This window comes from Schistocerca cancellata, chromosome 8 (assembly GCF_023864275.1).
Source record: "Schistocerca cancellata isolate TAMUIC-IGC-003103 chromosome 8, iqSchCanc2.1, whole genome shotgun sequence".
Classification (NCBI taxonomy): Eukaryota; Metazoa; Arthropoda; class Insecta; order Orthoptera; family Acrididae; genus Schistocerca; species Schistocerca cancellata.
The window spans coordinates 362,642,443-362,666,699 of NC_064633.1; the positions used below are offsets into that span (position 1 = coordinate 362,642,443).

General features: G+C 40.3%; 1 protein-coding gene across 2 annotated transcripts in view; it reads right to left on the bottom strand.

Moving 5' to 3' along the window:
* Positions 1-612: 612 nt before the first annotated feature.
* LOC126095005 (nischarin) overlaps positions 613-24,257 on the bottom strand; it is a 94,735-nt gene continuing 71,090 nt past the window's right edge. The window contains exon 6 of one of the 2 annotated variants that reach the window (XM_049909662.1): positions 613-1,574. The gene's annotated coding sequence lies outside the window, so the exon portion shown is untranslated. Of the gene's footprint in view, positions 1,575-2,597; positions 2,680-24,257 lie in introns of those variants that run through there. The other variant, XM_049909663.1, reaches the window with a different exon arrangement.

Below are 24,257 nucleotides of genomic sequence, written 5' to 3' on the forward strand. Positions count from 1 at the left end.
TGACAAAAAAAATAAATATATATATATATATATATATATATATATATATATATATATATATATATATATATATATATTTGGACTAATTGCATACTCAACCCCACACATTCTGATTTAGAGTCTTGCAATTACAGCCTGAATCACACCAATGTAATATCTGCATATTCCTTACTGCTCTTCTGTATATACACTATTGTATAACCACAAGAGAATGAACCAATTCAGTTTAGAACAAATTACCACATTTATAATATGCATTACCTTTTCCCCCTTAATAATCTGAAATAATTTTATTTATTGACCATTATCATGATGGATAATATTAAGTCTTTCCAAATTTTTTATAATTCAGCTGGGGAAAAAACTGAAGCAAGCAAGCTTAGACAAGAACAATTATATTCTTTTATTGAATTTTGAAATCATCAAAATTATTGCCTTTAATATTTTGATGATTATTGGGAAATGTGAATCACACAATGTGCAAAATAAGTTACAAAAATTAACATTTTCAAAATACATTTCATTTAAATATTTCTCTCTCTCATTCTCTCTCTCCCTCTCTCTCTGTCCCTCTCTCTCCACCCCCCCCCCCTCCCTCCCGTCCTCCCCCCACCTCTGACTCATATTTATATATATATTCTCATTTGTTCACTATTATTTACAAGTATACTGTTGAAATATCACAGAATATTTTATATGTAATTTGATTTTCCAAACTTACTGTATATTTAATACACAGATCACATAGCAAAGCTGTAAGTTTTGTATCAATGTACAAAATTTTATAAACATATGTAAGCATACATTCATTCATCGCAATATAAACACAGAAGCACATAACATTCGGCAAAATATAACGCTCTGTTGGTTCTAAACATTAAAACTGGCCTCATTATTTATAAAAGTTACTTACTAAAAGAAAACATTACACCATTACTCACACTGAAGGTAAAGTGCAAATGAGTGCTGGGACAGAGATGATTGTCATTGGAGCCTTAGAACTTCCCAGCCTATTTTCAAATTCCATGATAATGAAAGACACCTTTCTGTATTATTCCAACATAATCCAATAATTGATACAATGTACAAAATTATGTAGGATAACTGACTACAAAATGTGCCCTTATAATCTTGACATTTAATACAAAACAACTGAAAAGTGAATTCCAAAGTTACAGTTATCTCTTCCTCTTTTGTGTGTCCTACTCACTTGCAACTCTAACTACAATGTAAGTGGTTTCACAGTGGTTCACCATTAATTGTAAGACATATTTTGTGATTTTTGTGCTAATGGAAATTATTTGCCTTCCATGGCTTGTGTAATTTAATCACATGATATCCTGATATTGACACAGTACCTTTTTCCCATAAAATTGAATGAATCACAATGCAACAACACCACTTTTTCTATGAACCAGAAACAGTATGTCACCAACATCTGATCCAACCACTTGAATGTGAAAGCTTACAGTCCTCTATCACTGTTGCTGCCTTCAACCAATACAGAAAATATCAATTTTAAATTGTAAAAACTGTGATGAGCAGCAAGCACTGGTATGTTCTGAATGCGGAACCTGTGAACAAAAAATTATATTCATGTGCCAATAGCTCTGGCTAACATTTTTCTTGCAGACTTTAACTACAATCAAGTTACATTTTACAGTTTATTTCAGCTTGGAGTGTCAAATAACTTTTCAGTGAATATGAAGAAAGTAAGTTTTGTAATAAAACCAGGGCATAAAGTCATACACTGTATGTTAGCACTCCTTCAGATATTTCTTTTCAGTTCATTACTCATGTTAGTTGGTATTTGTTCTTGTAATCTGCCAGAGGAGCACAAAGAAAGCTGACTTCTAGATGAGGTTTCAGGTCGTCTTGAGATGATACAATGAATCAGCTCCAACAAGGGAGCATCATTCTCTGTACGTGGGTAATGTCAAGAAAGAGCAGACTGTTTTGATGCTTATAAAGAGTTTGATCTATAAATAAACATTCTGCAGTAAAGCAGTCAGATTAATCAAAACAGAAGAAAGTTGTCAATGGTCTGAGTCAGGAATTGAGGAACCAACTGAAATCAGCACCCAGTGTTTCACTGCTTTCAAAATAAATACAAAAGACAAAACAAGAGAACAATCAACCAAAAAACAAGAACAAATGAAAGACACAGCAATAACTGTCATGCTGAAGGACAGTTACTAGAAAATTCATAAAAAACAACAATCCCTTTCACATACAAAATACTGATGTCCAATTAACAAGCGGAAAAGAATTGGTATTTGGTTTGTCAGCTTCAGTGACAATGACAAGAATTCAGATGATTTCGAAGCATCAGGATGCCAAATATATCCAGGTGGGGTGATTGCACAGAAACCTAAGTGATTCAACTGCAGCAAAGAAAAGTCTAATACAGTTGAAACATCAACATCAGTCTAAGTGAGCATTTATGCGATTTTGTCATAAAAAGTGAATCTTAAAACTCTTAACATATTCAGTGTATTTTAAATCACCATAATGTACATTAGTCCTTAAAGTTATTGTCTAGAATGTGATAAAGAGTGCCAACAACAGTAAGCTTACACTAAGATGACAAAAGTCTTGGGTAGCGATATGTTGTATATAAATTTTAAATTGTAAAAACTGTGATGAGCAGCAAGCACTGGTATGTTCTGAATGCGGAACCTGTGAACAAAGTACCTAAGAAGGTTTAGAAGGGTAGTGCTTTGGCAGAGATGTCGTTTGTACTCAGGTAATTCAAGTGAAAAGGTTTCCGATGTGATTATGGCCATATGATGGGAAATAACAGACTTTGAACATGGAATGGTAATTGCAGCTACACACATTGGACATTCCACTTTGGAAATCACTAGGGAATGCAATATTCTGAGATCCATCCATAGTGCCAAAGTGTGCTGAGAATACCAAATTTCAGGCATTATCTCTCACCATAGGCAATGCAGTGGCCGACGTCCTTCACTTAATGACCAAGAGCAGCGGCATTTGCGTAGAGTTGTCAGTGCTAACAGACAAGTGACACTGCGTGAAACAACCACAGAAATCAATGTGGGGCATTTGGTGTTAAGAGGGCTATGGCAGCAGATGACTAACGTGAGTGCCTTTGGTAACATAACGACATTGACTGCAGTGCCTCTCCTTGGCTCATGACTGTATTGATTGGACCCTAGACAACTGGAAAAGCATGGCCTGGTCAGATCAGTAACAATTTCAGTTGGTAAGTGCTGATGTTAGGGTTTAAGTGTGGTGCAGGCTCCACAAAACCATGGATCTAAGTTGTCCACAAGGTACTGTGTAAGCTGGTGGTGTCTCCATAATGGTGTCAGTTGTGTTTACAGAGAATGGACTGGGTCCTCAGCTCCCACTGAACCAATCATACACTAGAAATGGTTATGTTAGGCTAGTTGAAAACAATCTGCGACCATTCATGGACTTCATGTTCCCAAACAATGAAATTTTTATGGATAACAAAATCATTCATGATTGGTTTGAAGAACATTATGGACAGTTCAAGAGAATGATTTGGCCACCCAGATCTCCCGACATGAATCCCACGAACATTTAAGGGACATAATCGAGAGGTCATTTCATGCATAGAATCTTGCTCCAGCAATACTTGCATAATTATGGATGGCTACATAGGCAGCATGGCTCAGTATTTATACAGGATGACTTGCTGGGCCTATGCCATGTCAAGTTTCTGCACCACACTAGGAAAAATGAGGTCCAGTGCAATATTAGGAGGTATCTGACGACTTTTGCCACTTCAGTGTATTACAACAGACTAAGGCATAACTATCCAACTTGTTATTATACCAATCATGATGCTAATATTAATTTTTGCTTCTTTTATGATCTACTATTATTAGAAATACGTTAATGCATATTATGCATTACTATTGTTTAAAAATTTCTTCTCAATAGCTTGCATTTTGCTTCTCTTCCTTCATTTCATTACACAATGATACAGATAATAAAAGGGAGAGAGAAAAGCAAAGTCCAAGATAGTGAGATGTAATTCTTGAGAAATAGTATTGGAATTACAAAGATGCACATATTAATGATCAGGAAATTAGTGGAGGAGGATAGGACAGAGGAACCAACAATTAGATGTTATGGACTTGTTAAGCAAATAGAGGAGAAGAGGATGTCCCAAAAGAGAAAAGGAAGGAAAAAAGACCAAGAGGTAAATGGTTGAAAGGAGTGAAAAAGTGCATTTGATACAGAGGAGAAGACTGGATTGAGGTGGAGACAGTGATGGTGGAAAGGCAGAAGACAATGGAGACGCTTGATTCCAGACAGACTGGTAGTTGACTGTAAACTGTACAAGAAGAAGAAGATGATGAACAATAATACATATGCTATACAAATAAAAAATTATGAAATTATTATTCATGAAGTATTTCACTAAGTTTTTTGTTCACAACATAATTTACAGTCTGCTGTTGACAATAGTACTGTCACATCAAAACCACAACCAAGTACAAAGCCAGAGTCATTAATGAAGTTCAACACTTAGAACTGGAAGCTCATTTATTATAAACATTAGTGTACCCCCAGAACACAACTGATCTCCTACACAGAGAGTATAGCTATTTATACAAACATCAATATTCCACAATATACAAATTTTACAAACAAGAGATTTTTCAAGAATTTTCCAGAAGAAGTACTAAATAAAAAATAATTCCTGGTGGTCGAGTTTGAACTGGAAACCTGTAGCATGCCAGCCAGTGGTGCTAGCAACTATATTCCACAGTAAGTACAACAACTCTTGGTTCCGTCTTCTGGAGAAAAAACAACCAGCTGTTTCAGAAGTTCTCATTGGTGCTCATTACAACGTCCTGGATCTAGATCTTACAATGATCCTCTGTATGGCGGATCTCATGCATCCTCGCATTCTGGTAATGTTGTTACATCCTCTTCACTACACTGAGGCAGCCCTGCCTGTCAAAGCTTCATGATCGTCGAGTGGGTCTTCAATTTCTTGAACCTAAATTTGTGCTTCTCAACTCTAGTAGGGCACGATAAGGAGTTCTGTCTTCCTGGTAAATAGTCATAATCCTCACCTTCATATGTGAATCCAACAAGCGATGAAGGATATGATATGGCCAAAAGTACTGCTTTAGTAACATTTTCAAAAGTCCCACTTGCTGCACAGGTGTATGGACCAAGTCTCTCAGGGTGTCCAGGGTTCGTATGCAAGCCAACTGCTTTGTTTCTTCAGCCCTGGTGATGAGTCATCCTGAGTACATCACAGTTGAAACAGGAACAGAATATCCGTAGTCTTTCAGGCCTCACAACGCTGGAGCAGAAAGAACTGTGTGAAATCTGCAGTGCTTTGCTTTGCCGTGTAGAATGCAAATCTCATGATGGGCAGTACCATATTCCAGTTTGTCTGTTCAACCTCAATATACATTAAAAGCATATTTACCACTGGCTTGTTAAAGTGTTCTGTGAGGCCATTCATCTGTGGACGGTAGGCAGTAGTGGTTCTGTGGCTGATGTCCCAACATGAAATTACTTCCGATACTGCTCTTGACTAGAAAACTTTTTCATGATTACACATCACAACAGATGGTGCTCCGTGCTTCAAAACCACATCTTCTACAAGGCATTTCACAATTTTCAGAGCTCCAGCAGTTGGCACAGCTTTGGCGAAAGTACAGCATACGAGTTAGCCAATGTAGACCATTATCCATCAATTTTCTTTTGACAACTTTGGAAATTGCCTCCCACCCCCCCTCAAAAGAAGCCAACTTCAGTTCAGTGGAATGAGATTGGTACCTGGTGACACAAAGTTATTGGCATTCCTTACAGTGGATCACCTGTCACTAACAGATTGGTTGAAAAATGGAAATTTGTGGTAAGTTCTATGGGACCAAACTGCTGAGGTCATCAGTCCCTGAACTTACACACTAATTAATCTAACTTAAACTAACTTATGCTAGGGACAACACACACACCTATTCCCGAGGGAGGACTCGAACGTCCGACAGAGGGAGGGAGTCATGTGAACCGCTACAAGACGCCTCAGACAGCGTGGCTACCCTGCCCAACAGATTGTTTGAGACATGTGTCTGATATGGTCTAGAGACTTCACAAATCCCAGATGACCAGATGTTGGACGCATCAAGGAAATACTTCAGGAGCACTGGCCATAGATAAGCTGGCATGACAAATCACCATTCCACCCGACCAAATCATAGTTCCTCTTATACACATCAAATTGTAGTTCCTCTTATACAATGTTCTGTTTATTAATTAGATCCTTCTTTGGTAAGTTTTTCATTCTTCAAGGCTTCTACAGCTTTCAGCAATACCGGGTCTTCACTTTTTTCAGCAGCAATGTCGTCTAATGCAGCAATGACAGATTTCTTCTACACTGCTGTCTTCTGCCATAGGACCCTGTGTTTACATCTGTTTTTTGCATACCATTGTGTTGTCATACTCCTGAAGCCTTAGTGCCCATCATGCCAGTCTACCTGGCAGATCCTTCAGGCCAGTCAGCCAGCATAGGGAATGGTTTGGTGAATAAATACAGTCAGAACCTGTTGGTGGATTAAACAGCTGCAAGGCATTCTTTCTCAATTGTAAAGTAGTTCATCTTGGACTTGCAGAGTAATCTGGAAGCATAAGATATCACACTTTCAGCATCTTCCTGATTGTAACATATCACTTTGGTGAAGTGATGTGTTGTACAGAATTTACCACAATGAAGATTGATGATTGCTACCATAAAAGATTGATTTAAGTACCGAATTCAGCATAAAATGCGATTCACAAGTTTTGTTTCTTTCTGTGCATGTAATCTGGAGTTGGATGGACACAATGTATCTGCAAGCCATGTTGATGACAGCACTCTTCTTACTACACTTTGTAGTATCCATCAGTTGGTGGTTTATTCCATGTTGTTGGATCCTGCCATGGAAGGGCAATGTAAGTGACAGAGTGACATCACTGATATCTAGGAGAGACTTACAGAACAATATGTCAGCTGTCAGTCGAGAGAGAATGAACGTCAATTACTATCTATTGAAACTGTATTGAGTGCATGTACTGATACAGTCATTCGTCATAGAGTACTGTGTGACGTGTTCAGCTATTGTAGTGAATCATTCAATATACTGATAAAAGGAAGAAGGTCTCTATGTCACTCTCCTGAGAGAGTTTTTCAGCTTCCAGTAGCGTAGAAATCGCAGGAAGAGATGAAGGCTACATTAACAAAGATGTACACGGTTATTCCAACATTGCAGTTTGAACACAAGCAGTCTGAATTATTAATTAACAGTGACTCGAAGTTTATCCATGAATATATCACATAGCACAGCATGCAAAATAACACCTCATATGCTAGATCTGGAGATAATGTTGGCACTTCTTTAAGGACAATGAAGGATTTCTCTTGTGCTTTGTTCCAGGAAAATTTGGTGTCTCTCTGCAGTATTTCTTGCAAGAGACATTCCTCGGTACAGAAATCCTTTATAAATTGCCAATAGAACAAGTCACAAAATCTGTTAACTGCTTAATTTTCTCTGAATCAGGCCAGACTTCAATGCAGTTCACTATTTCTTGGGCAGCAGAGAGGCCCATTTCCGACTTCCGATGGAGGCCTGCAGCCTGAACACACTACAACACATTTCTTAGGTGGCTCAGATACTCTTCAAGCATCTTCAAAAAAACGATATTGTTGTTCCGTTAGCACAGTCACGTCATCCATTTAATGTGTCAAAGCAGGCTGTCTATCATATATTCAAGGGTGGCGGAAGTGTTACATAGTCCAAATGGCATATCTTTGAACTCATGAAGGTTGGCAGTAGTTATGGAGGTATTCTTCTCCCAGTCAGCCTCAATTTGCCAGTAACCTGCTCCATGTCCATAGCTGAGAAATATGTTGCTACCTCTGAACAGTCGAGGATGAGATCAATACATGGCAATGGATAGTTGTCTTTCTTCATGGTCTGTTGAGCCATTGCAGGGTCTACACATGGACAAGGAAAAAAAATTCCCGGGTTTTTCCCTGATTTCCCAGATAAAAATACATGTTCTCCTGCGTGAAAATACACCTTTTCCATGTTAAGTGACAGTATACTTTTCTTCGTAACTGTAAAACTTCTCAATCCTTTGAATGGTTATGGTTTTATGCACTGGTGTAGAACTTCCTTGCACTTGAGAAAACAAAACTCAAGAAAAAAAACACATTTTGGAAAGATCTTTAATGTGCACCAACATGTACACTACATATTTTCGTATTACGAAATTATAAATTCAAATTCCACCAAACACTGCATGTTACTTTCCGAAGCATTGAAATCAAGACTGCAATGCACTTTTTTAAGCCAGTCATAACTCAAGTCATGTGATCTCGCCAGCTGATGACAGCGGATATTCAAAACATAGGATACATGATGTAGGCAGCCAATAGCAACATTACTGTTAAGCAGTGCGAACACACAAATAGTAAAATTTAATGGTTTAAATTAATATACATAGTGCTGCTACAAGAAAAAAAAGTTTCACATATAATATTGGTCTCTAAGATTAATAAGCTGCAAGAGAAGCTAAGCTTTCACATATACTGTTGATCTTTTTTGGTGTGTTACATTTAAGATAAATCACAAATTTACCAGCAAATTTTTTAACAAAAACATAAATGTCTGATCTTCTGGGCTTGAAATTCTTCTAAATGGTCATCCTCAAAGAGTTGATTTTTAAATGAGAGTCAAACGCTCTGTGATTTAAGAAATCCATCGTACATTCTTGCACATAGTTCATCTTACATAAAAGGAAATTTACTTTGAAAGCAACGCTTTTCAAACAACCATTCACAATATTTTCCTGCGACTTGTTAGAAACAGGTTCATTTCAGCAGTTGCCAGAGCGCGCCAGGTAATAGGCATCACCGCGCTTGCACAGCTACAATGACGCAGGAAGCCTGTTGTTCATACCTGTAAAAATGGCTCTGAGCGCTATGGGATTTAACTTCTGAGGTCATCGGTCCCCTAGAACTTAGAACTACTTAAATCTAACTAACCTAAGGACATCACACACATCCATGCCCGAGGCAGGATTCGAACCTGCGACCGTAGCGGTCGCGCGGTTCCAGACTGTAGTGCCTAAATCACTCGGCCATCCCAGCCGGCTACCTGTAAAACACTAAAGATCTTACATTTTGTCATAAAAGAAACAAGACATTAGAGGATACTCCAAGAGCATCAGAATTTCGTGAACCATACTAAAATGCATAATTTGGCTTAAAGTGCAAATTCATAGTCCAGATTTGGGGGTAAATTTTCTTGGAGTACCTGCACTGTATTATCTCGTGTTGGTTCTCTATTATTGCATAATGCCACACGTTCTAGAAGATGAAAACGTGCACTTGAAATGCAGTGAACAGTTGAAACTAGCCACTAGCATGGAACTAAGCACTTCGTTTCAAATAAATTGACAGCCTCAGTGGAAAAGATTAATAAAAGCCAAATTTCTTTAGCAAACCGACAAAAATAACTTCATTGTTCTACAAGGCAATTAATGCTTGACTGCCAGAAAGTTGAAAATAGCTTGACTGTCAGAAAGTTGGAAATAAAATAAAATCTGAAACTAATAACATATTTTAGTCTTCCACAATTATGTGAATGTATTTTAATTCACTTGATAGCTCCTGGCCACAGAAATCCATTTTGTTTTCATTTGATGTGAGCGCAATAAATGAAGAGGAAACAGCAAAATCACTAAACATAAACACGGGTCACGTGGAGACTATCCACCTCCCCACATCAACTCAGACTGCTCTGTGCATCAGCCCCGGATCTACGACATTTCCGGACCAGGGCAATACTAGATAGTGGCTTACCCCCCCCCCCCCCCTCCCCCGAGTGAGGTAGGATGCCGAAAATTTAAAAAAATCGATTTAAAAAAAATGTATATGTTCACTTTTTAGCACACATCTTTCTGAAGACTCTGACACATAAAACATATGTATTTGAGGAAATGGTAGACATGTTATTTGGTCTTAATTGTGCCATTGTGCAGTGCCACACCTCTTTACACAACATTGTTCTATCACACGTCACAGTATTTCGCTTTGTGGAATTCAAACATGTAATATTTTTTAATGGATGCCATCAAATTATATTCAGGACAGTGGAAATTAAAATGTCCTGTGGTGCCTCTCCTGCTTCCAGTCGGCTAGCCTGACATCCTACCCCTGTTAAAACAAACTCGCAATTAATACTGGATGGGATTATTTGTAACTGGGAGATAAAGAATTCTTCAGACAATTTGCACTCTCTATTGCCTATTAGCTAATAACTTGCTATTTTGTGTGACATAAAATTAAGTATAGGGTACACAGAACCAGTAAAGACATGAGACAAGCAAGACAGTACACATTTCTTCAATCCTTAAGACCTGTCATTTTTTTCTCTCTAATCTTGCTGCAGCTTTACATGGCATGGTTTTCTTTCTGGAAAAGAATCTATTACCTCATCAAAGTTCGTCAAACGTTTTGCTACATGGAAAAACGAAATGTCGTTCTCTAATACTGAAAAAGCTGTTAATACAAATAGTACCCAAGACAGGTATGGTTTCTCGATTTGATTAAGTGTATTTTGTCACTTTCTGTTGGATAAAATGAAATAGGCCTGCCTAATATCGCAGCAGTTGCAACACACACCAAATAAACAAGACTGTTTTGGCACAAATCATCATTTTTATAACACCACAGAATATAATTCATGAAGTACCAATATGAAATGTCTATTAGGCCTACTACAAGCAAAAAGCTTTAAGTTAGGAAATAGTTTCACAGTTCATTCATACACTCCAGCTTCTCAAGCATCAGATTGAAAAGTAGTAGTATAAAATTTTTATATAAATTTGGAATCATCATATTCTTCCTCAATTAGTGTGTGTCCCCGTTTCATCTCCTTCCTTGTTCTAATAAACAATCTTATCATCACTAATTCTGTAACTATTCCTTCCAGTGTCAAAACTTATTCTCAGGTTAACTTTACTAAGCCTGCCACAATCACCAGTTTAGTTATCCTCCATTTATTCTCCGGTTAGGCACTATTCCACATTCATATCATGCATTTTCCGTGCTGCTCCTTGAATAGAACTTAGCGGCTGCTACCCGAGGACTGTACAACTGGCCCTTACTAATGTAGCCAAAAATTTTCTGTCAAAATTTCATTTTCTTGGATGCAATGAGAAGATAATATGTAAACTTTCTTACATGTTATTCCTGTTAGTCATTTATTTCTATTCTGATAGTCTGAATCTATGGATTTCGCTAGTAATTATAACACCACTGATCATTCGCAAACCCAACCAACCACATAACCAGCAATTCGCATTAACCCATTCAGCTTTATTCTGCTCAGCTTGTATAGCCCTGTCCCCTTTTGTCTGCTAGAAATTTTATTTCTAGATGCAACGGGGATTCCCCTGGCAGACTCATTATGTACACTATACATGCATACAAAAATCAACTTATGATTCATTCAGAAATCAACTTAGAATGTGTTAAAAAACCAACAGGGATGCGTTTCAAAATCATATGAACAATCGATAGACCAACATGTGCTGGATGGTAGGTTTTTTCCCTCAAGAATATGAATTTGGTGCTCCCCCCTTCCCTGAAATTGCCGCCCGGGGAAGATACCCCTGTTAGCCCCCCACCCCCCTAAATCTGGGCCTGTTGTGCATGCATGAATCTGGCAGCTTGGGAGCACCAGTAAAATTTTTACGGGTAGTATGGCTACTTGCTGCTACTGCTTATAAAGCTAACATCCACACTTTTGTAGCCAGAAGCTGGAGAAGGTACTACTCACACGCAACTCAACTGTGCACGTGTACTAGCTCACTTGCAACTGCTCAAACGAATCTAATGTAAACAATTGTGATGTCACACTCATCGGAGGCAATTTGTTTTTATGAAGCACTGCGTAGTCTTCCTAGAGCGTTTGACACATTTTGCTCTTGACAGATGCTTGTATGAGCACTGTGATTTGTTGTATGTGGTGCATTTCCTTTGCAACTAAAGTTTTATTTTCGTCCCCCCACCCCCCTCTCGTTCATGTTTTATTGCTGCAGTATTATTCTGCAGTAGCGAGATACAATAATATCCTTTGTTAAGAGTACTGGTTCTCACCAGTCAAAATTACAAAAATTTAACTGTAAACTAAAACAATGAGAAGTTCCCAGAATTCTAAAAAACTCCTAGGTTTTTTTCCGGTTTTCTTCTGGATGAAAAAATTCTCGGGTTTTTCCTGGATCTCCTGGTTGTCCCGGGTTGTATACACCCTGCATTGGTAATTGATGCAGGAATGCCGCATGCCATCCTCCTCCTCCCCAACAATCACAGGAGATAATCAAGGACTCTCTGAAGTTTTAATGATGTCATCTTGTAGCAGCTTCTTCAGTTCCTCCTGGACAATCCATCGTTAAAACATCCAAAAATTGATGAAGAGTGACTATTACTTGCTAACATTGCTCCTCCCTATGTATACTCCTTTAGGGATTAATTGTGGCTGCTTGTGACAACTAGTGATACAAAGTTCTCCTTGACAATCCACGATGCTTATGATCGTCACTGGCATGTACCTTTCTTTTGTGAGCCTGAGCAGCTTTTTGCTGCCAACAGGAAGCTTCACAGTTTAAATGTGCATCCCAACTGATGATTGGAACTTGTCTCATTGATGTTATCCCTATCATCAACTTCAATGGCAAGCAACCACCCAGAGCAACCTTTGTTATGTGTACTTGCTGGAATAACTTCATCAATCTGGAGCCCTGATCATCCACAGTCTATGATTTATTTGTGATGCCCACAAGAAGTCACACCAGAAAATAACTTTATGACTAAATTCTGTTGAAACGACAAATTCACAAACTGAAGGGCAGTGTTCTGTCATTGACAGTTATTCTTGAAATACATGTTCCTGTCAGCTGACATGTTTCCCTCTGCAATCTTCAGCGCAATCACTTTGGTCTTCTTTTTAGCTTATGATGATGAGCAGCCCCCATTCAACTACCACCCAGACTGGCTGGCCACTGATAATGATGACAGAATTTCCTGTCATCTTGGTAATGTCATTCAAGGAGGATTTTCATCTGTAGCAGTCTCACCTCCTTATGTAGTCATGTTGCTTAGTTTTCCTGAATTCAACAGCTAGGTGAGCAGGTGTGTCAATGGGAAATGGTTATCACCTGTCGTGGAGCAACCGCATCCAGGGTTCAACAGTTAGCTTCATCCCACATGTCAACTACAATCATTTACAGCTGGCGCATGAAATGTACTCTTGTGACGGTTGGTGTTCTGCAATGCAATAGTCATCGAACACTTGTCTTCTCCCTGAAATAGTGTACTATGTGTCCTCCAAATGTCTCTTTGCCTGCAGGGCACTGTACTAGCCAGAGATATTGATTATACTGGCTTTGGCTGGATGCCGGGTTGTTGTTTGACTGTTGCAGCATAAGTTCAAGTTGGACAAGTCCGTTTATATGGTGCACTTGACTAGTGGCATAGATTATGCCCAAGATTGATATACCTCTTCTTCATGATCCTCCTGTCATATATCTCCTATCATATGGGGTTGACGTCCATGGTTTCAATCTTTTGTGTACTTTGTCCAACCATTCTGGTTGCCATAAACTGCTGTATCTCTTCTGTTACTATCTGGCATATGAGATAGGTCTTCCGCAATTGCTATAGGGATCAAATTGGAGGGTGTTCATACTTCTTACAGCCAACTATTTTCTGTTGCACTTCCTCGATGTGCTGACACCACATGATGAATTCTCTTGGCAATGTGAGATCCTTTATAAGAAGAGCTTGGTACATGTCTTTTGAGACTCCTTTCACCAAAAGTAAGATTTTGTCAGCTTCTGTCATATTCAGATTCACAATGTCACAGAGAACCAAGGATTCTGTACATATGAGTGTGTCATTTCACCAAGACAATGGGCCCTGTTCTTCAATTTTTCTTCTGTTAAGGGGACAGAGCATAACTTAATCATAGCTAACACTTGGTTCAAGAATCATGAAAAAAGGTTGTACACATGGAAGAACCCTGGAGATACTAGAAGGTATCAGATAGATTATATAATGGTAAGACAGAGATTTAAGAACCAGGTTTTAAATTGTAAGACATTTCCAGGGGCAGATGTGGACTCTGACCACAATCTATTGGTTATGAACTGTAGATTAAAACTGAAGAAACTGCAAAAAGGTGGGAATTTAAGGAGATGGGACCTGGATAAACTGAAAGAACCAGAGGTTGTACAGAGTTTCAGGGAGAGCATAAGGGAACAATTGACAGGAATGGGGGAAAGAAATACAGTAGAAGAAGAATGGGTAACTTTGAAAGATGAAATAGTGAAGGTAGCAAAGGATCAAGTAGGTAAAAAGACGAGGGCTAATAGAAATCTACTTTTTTTTTCTACATTTATACTCCGCAAGCCACCCAACGGTGTGTGGCGGAGGGCACTTTACGTGCCACTGTCATTATCTCTCTTTCCTGTTCCAGTCGCGTATGGTTCGCGGGAAGAACGACTGTCTGAAAGGCTCTGTGCGCACTGTAATCTCTCTAATTTTACATTCGTGATCTCCTCGGGAGGTATAAGTAGGGGGAAGCAATATATTCGATACCTCATCCAGAAACGTACCCTCTCGAAACCTGGCGAGCAAGCTACACCGCGATGCAGAGCACCTCTCTTGCAGAGTCTGCCACTTGAGTTTGTTAAACATCTCCGTAACGATATCACGGTTACCAAATAACCCTGTGACGAAACGCGCCGCTCTTCTTTGGATCTTCTCTATCTCCTCCGTCAACCCGATCTGATACGGATCCCACACTGATGAGCAATACTCAAGTATAGGTCGAACGAGTGTTTTGTAAGCCACCTCCTTTGTTGATGGACTACATTTTCTAAGGACTCTCCCAATGAATCTCAACCTGGTACCCGCCTTACCAACAATTAATTTTATATGATCATTTCACTTCAAATCGTTCCGCACGCATACTCCCAGATATTTTACAGAAGTAACTGCTACCAGTTACTTCTGCTATCATATAATCATACAATAAAGGATCCTTCTTTCTATGTATTCGCAATACATTACATTTGTCTATGTTAAGGGTCAGTTGCCACTCCCTGCACCAAGTGCCTATCCGCTGCAGATCTTCCTGCATTTCGCTACAATTTTCTAATGCTGCAACTTCTCTGTATACTACAGCATCATCCGCGAAAAGCTGCATGGAACTTCCGACACTATCTACTAGGTCATTTATATATATATATATATATATTGTGAAAAGCAATGGTCCCATAACACTCCCCTGTGGCACGCCAGAGGTTACTTTAACATCTGTAGACGTCTCTCCATTGATAACAACATGCTGTGTTCTGTTTGCTAAAAACTCTTCAATCCACCCACACAGCTGGTCTGATATTCCGTAGGCTCTTACTTTGTTTATCAAGCGACAGTGCGGAACTGTATCGAACGCCTTCCGGAAGACAAGAAAAATAGCATCTACCTGGGAGCCTGTATCTAATATTTTCTGGGTCTCATGAACAAATAAAGCGAGTTGGGTCTCACACGATCGCTGTTTCCGGAATCCATGTTGATTCCTACATAGTAGATTCTGAGTTTCCAAAAACGACATGATACTCGAGCAAAAAACATGTTCTAAAATTCTACAACAGATCGACGTCAGAGATATAGGTCTATAGTTTTGCGCATCTGCTCGACGACCCTTCTTGAAGACTGGGACTACCTGTGCTCTTTTCCAATAATTTGGAACCTTCCGTTCCTCTAGAGACTTGCGGTACACGGCTGTTAGAAGGGGGGCAAGTTCTTTCGCGTACTCTGTGTAGAATCGAATTGGTATCCCGTCAGGTCCAGTGGACTTTCCTCTGTTGAGTGATTCCAGTTGCTTTTCTATTCCTTGGGCACTTATTTCGATGTCAGCCATTTTTTCGTTTGTGCAAGGATTTAGAGAAGGAACTGCAGTGCGGTCTTCCTCTGTGAAACAGCTTTGGAAAAAGGTGTTTAGTATTTCAGCTTTACGCTTGTCATCCTCTGTTTCAATGCCATCATCATCCCGGAGTGTCTGGACATGCTGTTTTGAGCCACTTACTGATTTAATGTAAGACCAGAACTTCCTAGGATTTTCTGTCAAGTCAGTACCTAGTATTTTACTTTCGAATTCACTGAACGCTTCACGCATAGCCCTCCTTACACTAAATTTGACATTGTTTAGTTTCTGTTTGTCTGAGAGGTTTTGGCTGCGTTTAAACTTGGAGTGAAGCTCTCTTTGCTTTCGCAGTAGTTTCCTAACTTTGTTGTTGTACCACGGTGGGTTTTTCCCGCCCCTCACAGTTTTACTCGGCATGTACCTGTCTAAAACGCATTTTACGATTGCCTTGAACTTTTTCCATAAACACTCAACATTGTCAGTGTCGGAACAGAAATTTTCGTTTTGATCTGTTAGGTAGTCTGAAATCTGCCTTCTATTACTCTTGCTAAACAGATAAACCTTCCTCCCTTTTTTTATATTCCTATTTACTTCCATATTCAGGGATGCTGCAATGGCCTTATGATCACTGATTCCCTGTTCTGCACTTACAGAGTCGAAAAGTTCGGGTCTGTTTGTTATCAGTAGGTCCAAGATGTTATGTCCACGAGTCGGTTCTCTGTTTAATTGCTCGAGGTAATTTTCGGATAGTGCACTCAGTATAATGTCACTCGATGCTCTGTCCCTACCACCCGTCCTAAACATCTGAGTGTCCCAGTCTATATCTGGTAAATTGAAATCTCCACCTAAGACTATAACATGCTGAGAAAATTTATGTGAAATGTATTCCAAATTTTCTCTCAGTTGTTCTGCCACTAATGCTGCTGAGTCGGGGGGTTGGTAAAAGGAGCCAATTATTAACCTAGCTCGGTTGTTCAGTGTAACCTCCACCCATAATAATTCACAGGAACTATCCACTTCTACTTCACTACAGGATAAACTACTACTAACAGTGACGAACACTCCACCACCGGTTGCATGCAATCTATCCTTTCTAAACACCGTCTGTACCTTTGTAAAAATTTCGGCAGAATTTATCTCTGGCTTCAGTCGGCTTTCTGTACCTATAACAATTTCAGCTTCGGTGCTTTCTATCAGCGCTTGAAGTTCCGGTACTTTACCAACGCAGCTTCGACAGTTTACAATTACAATACCGATAGCTGCTTGGTCCCCGCATGTCCTGACTTTGCCCCGCACCCGTTGAGGCTGTTGTCCTTTCTGTACTTGCCCGATGCCATCTAACCTAAAAAACCACCCAGCCCACGCCACACAACCCCTGCTACCCGTGTAGCCGCTTGTTGCGTGTAGTGGACTCCTGACCTATCCAGCAGAACCCGAAACCCCACCACCCTATGGCGCAAGTCGAGGAATCTGCAGCCCACACGGTCGCAGAACCGTCTCAGCCTCTAATTCAGACCCTCCACTCAGCTCTGTACCAAAGGTCCGCAGTCAGTCCTGTCGACGATGCTGCAGATGGTGAGCTCTGCTTTCATCCCGCTAGCGAGACTGGCAGTCTTCACCAAATCAGATAGCCGCCGGAAGCCAGAGAGGATTTCCTGCGATCCATAGCGATACACATCACTGGTGCCGACATGAGCATCCACCTGCAGATGGGTGCACCCTGTACCCTTCATGGCATCCGGAAGGACCCTTTCCACATCTGGAATGACTCCCCCCGGTATGCACACGGAGTGCACTTTGATTTTCTTCCCCTCCCTTGCTGCCATATCCCTAAGGGGCCCCATTACGCGCCTGACGTTGGAGCTCCCAACTACCAGTAAGCCCACTCTCTGGGACCGCCCAGATCTTGCAGACTGAGGGGCAACCTCTGGAACAGGACAAGCAGCCATGTCATGCCGAAGATCAGTATCAGCCTGAGACAGAGCCTGAAACTGGTTCGTCAGACAAACTGGAGAGGCCTTCCGTTCAGCCCTCCGGAATGTCTTTCACTCCCTGCCACACCTTGAGACGACCTCCCACTCTACCACAGGTGAGGGATCAGCCTCAATGTGGGCAGTATCCCGGGCAACCACAGTCATAGTCCGATCGGGGGATGCGTGGGACGAGCTGGCCGTCCCCGACAAACCCCCATCCGGACCCCCACAGTGGTGCCCATTGGCAACAGCCTCAAGCTGTGTGACAGAAGCCAACACTGCCTGAAGCTGGGAGCGAAGGGATGCCAACTCAGCCTGCATCCGAACACAGCAGTTGCAGTCCCTATCCATGCTAAAAACTGTTGTGCAAAGAACGTCTGAACTAATCTACAGAGAGCGCAAACAAATCGACACAAAATTTAAATGGTTATTAAAATACAAGAGTGCCTAGTAAATGCAGTAATGCTGCCACTTGTGCACTGCTGACACACTGCTCGGCGGCGGAAGGAGACTACGCGATTTTACACTATTCAGGTACTAAAACGCGATGCTACAACTCTCAAATACTATAATACGCCAGAAATTTATGAATTAAACAATGCAAGTACCAAAAACACGCAAAGAAATTAAGAATTAAACTATGTAACAAATGAGTGAGCTAGGAGTATATGACTTGCTGCTGCAGCTGCTTATCCAACGGCGGCAGGGAGCACACTGACTGTGACCAACCGACACTGGCCGTTCAAAACAAAAACAGAAGACAGACGACTACGCGAATTTACACTATTCAGGTACTAAAACGCGATGCTACAACTCTCAAATACTATAATACGCCCCAAATTTATGAATTAAACAATGCAAGTACCAAAAACACGCAAAGAAATTAAGAATTAAACTATGTAACAAATGAGTGAGCTAGGAGTATACGACTTGCTGCTGCAGCTGCTTATCCAACGGCGGCAGGGAGCAAATCCTTGGGTAACGGAAGAGATATTGAATTTAATTGATGAAAGGAGACACTATAAAAATGCAGCAAATGAAGCAGGCAAAAAGCAATACAAACGTCTCAAAAATGAGATTGACAGGAAGAGCAAAATGGCAAAGCAGGCATGGCTATAGGAAAAATGTAAGGATGTAGAGGCGCATATCACTAGGGGTAAGATAGATATTGCCTACAGGAAAATTAAAGATACCTTTGGAGAAAAGAGAACCACTTGCATGAATATCAAGAGCTCAGATGGAAACCCAGTTCTAAGCCAAGAAGGGAAAGCAGAAAGGTGGAAGGAGAATATAGAGGGTCTATACAGGGGCGATGTTCTTGAGGACAATATTATGGAAATTGAAAAGGATGTAGATGAAGATGAAATGGGGGATATGATACTGCGTGAAGAGTTTAACAGAGCACTGAAAGACCTAAGTCGAAACAAGGACCCGGGAGTAGACAACATTCCATTAGAACTACTGAGAGCCTTGGGAGAGCCAGTCCTGACAAAACTCTACCATCTGGTGAGTAAGATGTATGAGACAGGCGAAATTCCCTCAGACTTCAAGAAGAGTATAATAATTCCAATCCCAAAGAAAGCAGGTGTTGACAGATGTGAATATTACCGCATTATCAGTTTAATAACTCACAGCTGCAAAATACTAACGCCAAATCTTTACAGACGAATGGAAAAAATGGTAGAAGCTGACCTCGGGGAAGATCAGTTTGGATTCCGCAGAAATGTTGGAACACGTGAGGCAATACTGACCCTACGACTTACCTTAGAAGGAAGATTAAGGAAAGGCAACCCTACGTTTCTAGCAGTTGTAGACTTAGAGAAAGCTTTTGAAAATGTTGACTGGAATACTCTTTTTCAAACTCTGAAGGTGGCAAGGATAAAATACAGAAAGCGAAAAGCTCTTTACAATTTGTACAGAAACCAGATGGCAGTTATAAGAGTCGAGGGGCATGAAAGGGAAGCAGTGGTTGGGAAGGGAGTGAGACAGGGTTGTAGCCTCTCTCCGATGCTATTCAATCTGTATATTGAGCAAGCAGTAAAGGAAACAAAAGAAAAATTCGGAGTAGGTATTAAAATCCATGGAGAAGAAATAAAAACTTTGAGGTTCGCCGATGACATTGTAATTCTGTCAGAGACAGCAAAGGACTTGGAAGAGCAGTTGAATGGAATGGATAGCGTCTTGAAAGGAGGGTATAAGATGAACATCAACAAAAGCAAAACGAGGATAATGGAATGTAGTCGAATTAAATCGGGTGATGCTGAGGGAATTAGATTAGGAAATGAGACGCTTAAAGTAGTAAAGGAGTTTTGCTATTTGAGGAGCAAAATAACAGATGATGGTCGAAGTAGAGAGGATATAAAATGTAGACTGGCAATGGCAAGGAAAGCGTTTCTGAAGAAGAGAAATTTGTTAACATCGAGTACTGATTTAAGTGTCAGGAAGTCGTTTCTGAAAGTATTTGTATGGAGTGTAGCCATGTATGGAAGTGAAACGTGGACGATAAATAGCTTAGACAAGAAGAGAATAGAAGCTTTCGAAATGTGGTGCTACAGAAGAATGCTGAAGATTAGATGGGTAGATCACATAAATGATGAGGAGGTATTGAATAGAATTGGGAAGAACAGGAGTTTGTGGCACAACGTGACTAGAAGAAGGGACCGATTGGTAGGACATGTTCTGAGGCATCAAGGGATCACCAATTTAGTACTGGAGGGCAGCGTGGAGGGTAAAAATCATAGAGGGAGACCAAGAGATGAATACACTAAGCAGATTCAGAAGGATGTAGGTTGCAGTAGGTACTGGGAGATGAAGAAGCTTGCACAGGATAGAGTAGAATGGAGAGCTGCATCAAACCAGTCTCAGGACTGAAGACCACAACAACAACAAGCGGACTTGTCGTCCATTGTCACCAAAAAGTCTCTCTTCAATTTGGCCTGACATTTTTTACAGCCACTGAGCTTGTCTTCACTGTTCTTGAACCATTGCTGGGCTGTGTTGTCCAAGAAAAAGAACACAATTGCCAAACACATCATGTTATCCCACATGTTGTATGTAACAACTTGGTCAAATCCTTTCAGACATTTTGTCAGGTCTGACCAGTGTCTCCAGAAAAAAACTGATGACTGCCTGATGTGCAGCTGACTTACTGCTGACCTGGAATCCATTGTTATCCTGAATACACAGACCCTGAGAATGATGTATTGCTCATATTCCAGTCTCTGTACGGGTAAGCAATGGTTATTACATTTGGAGCCATGGAGGTGTACGTGTTTTAAAGTACACAGCATCTCCATGAAACAATGACATATTGAAACTACAATCAAGTCCAAATCCCAAGGAAAGGCCATCAGTGCAATTTAGCACTTAGAGCTGAAACCAGGTTTATCACTAATAATAATGTGCAGCCAGAACTGAACTGATCTACAGGATAGAGTCTGCACCTGATTGTACAAACTATGAATATTCCAGAATATACTAGCATTACAGAAATGATAAATACAAAATACTAAATAATTACTAGTGGTTGGGTTTGAACTGGTGAAGCACAGCATGCCAGCCAGCAATGCTAACCATTATGTCACACTGCATGTGCCATAGCTTGTGATATTATGAATACTATTGTAAGTTTTAATGTGGGCAGTACATAGCAGCTGCTTCAAATAAGTTTTCAATGCAATAATATGGAAGGGATGGATGCTACTCACTCATCACATTGAGGAAATGTTGAATCACATATTGACAGAATGAAAAAGAATATTACAAATATTCAGCTGTTGGACAAAGTCTTTTGTCACAATTAGAAAACAAACAACCAAATGTAAACACTTACACAACACACACACGCTGTGATCAGTCAGCTCACTGAGGACAACAGTCACCACAGATTTTGTATTTTATATGTGTGTGTGTGTGTGTGTGTGTGTGTGTGTGTGTGTGTGTGCACGCACACACACTCGCATGCATACGTGGTTTCTAGGTATGAAGAAAGACTTTGTCTGGAAGCTGAACATTTCTAGTATTCGTTTTCACTGTGCCTGTCTGACTCAATGCCTCCTTTACTTGGTGAGTAGCATCTATCCTTTCCTTACTATTCTATTCCAGCCTGGACTTTCTGAAATGTGGGCCCTATGGCAGTCATGGAAGACCACCACAACCTCCCATCTCTCATACGCCAGATAGTGAGGGAAGAGATAAAGCCGTTTATGGCACCCAGAAATATTGGACTGAGTACAAGAGAGACAGCAGCCTCAAACATTAACCCTGTACAACAGGTATTTAATGCTTATCATAATCAGATATAGAGGACTATGTACCATGATACAAATGCAACTGAGCTGAAGATCGCAAATGGAAGATATGTCCAGCTGATAGAAATATGGACTGAAAGAATAACTATCAATAACATAATGCAGTCTTTCAAATTTGTCAGTTTAGCAGAATATAACCATAATGTTATTCTCACATGGGACTTCTTGCTGCCATCACAAGCAATCACAGACTGTGGAACATCAGAGCTTCAGACTGACGAAGCTATTCTGACAAACACACTGAAAATGTTTTCATCAGACCACCATCTTACCACGCAAGGGAGGAAGCTAATATCAAATTGGCAATAGGATCTGACCTGACCAAAAAACAATGTCAACGAGTGACAGTCAATCTGCATCAGTTTTCAGATTGTTTCAAATACAGAGTGAAGAAAAGACAGACCTAGAGGCCCATGGTAAAACACCATACCAACACTAGGGATCATCCATCAATTACCAGTGCTCAGAAATGGTGCCACTGGCTGAACAATGGATAATCTAAGAGCAATTGGAGAAGATGCTGCAAGATGATGTCACTGAACCCCATGGACTCCTTGGTCATCTTCTGTGGTCATCGTGGAAGAGAACGATGGCACATGGCATTTCTGTATTGACCACCAATGTCCACCACTTGCCATGCGCTGATGACACCACATACTGCTTGAAAGGAGCAAAGTTTTTCTCAGCTATGGACAGGCTACTAGTAAATCAAAGTCAATGAGGCAGCCTGGAAAAGACTACCTTCATAACTCCTGACGGCCTCTCCAAATTAAAGTTATGCCATTTCAGCTGTGTAACACTCCAGCCACCTTTGAACATATGATCAACAACATGCTAGTCACCTCAAATGGACAATGTAGCTATGCTATCTGGGTGACATTGTCCTTTTCTTTTGTATGTCCATCCTTTTGGCAGGAGGTCTCTGGGACGACAGCCGTTTACTATCGAGACAAAATAAAACACCTACAGCTGGCCTTATGATTTTATTTTATTTTGTTGCTACCACTTCAACCATCATGGTTGGAGTGCTGACACATTATCTGCATATCCAGTAATGCTGGTGTTGGTATGTTACGTATGGGGCTCATATCAACCTGTACCGCATCAAAAACAGCCTGAAGATGACACACTGAAGTGTTGAAACTGGTAGCAACAAAATAAAATAAAATCATAAGGACAGCTGTAGGTGTTTCATTTTGTCACGATTGTCCTTTTCTTTCTTAAAACATCCAAGCTAACTGACAAAGGTGTTGAAGTGTGTCCAGCCTACAAGTCACTGTTGTTGTTGTTGTTGTTGTTGTGGTCTTCAGTCCTGAGACTGGTTTGATGCAGCTCTCCATGCCACTCTATCCTGTGCAAGCTTCTTCATCTCCCAGTATCTACTGCATCCTACATCCTTCTGAATCTGCTTAGTGTATTCATCTCTTGGTCTCCCTCTACGATTTTTACCCTCCACACTGCCCTCCAATGCTAAATTTGTGATCCCTTGATGCCTCAAAACATGTCCTACCAACCGATCCCTTCTTCTAGTCAAGTTGTGCCACAAACTTCTCTTCTCCCCAATCCTATTCAATACCTCCTCATTAGTTACGTGATCTACCCACCTTATCTTCAGCATTCTTCTGTAGCACCACATTTCGAAAGCTTCTATTCTCTTCTTGTCCAAGCTAGTTACCGTCCATGTTTCACTTCCATACATGGCTACACTCCATACAAATACTTTCAGAAACGACTTCCTGACACTTAAATCAATACTCGATGTTAACAAATTCCTCTTCTTGAGAAACGCTTTCCTTCCCATTGCCAGTCTACATTTTATATCCTCTCTACTTCGACCATCATCGGTTATTTTACTCCCTAAATAGCAAAACTCCTTTACTACTTTAAGTGTCTCATTTCCTAATCTAATTCCCTCAGCATCACCCGACTTAATTTGACTACATTCCATTATCCTCGTTTTGCTTTTGTTGATGTTCATC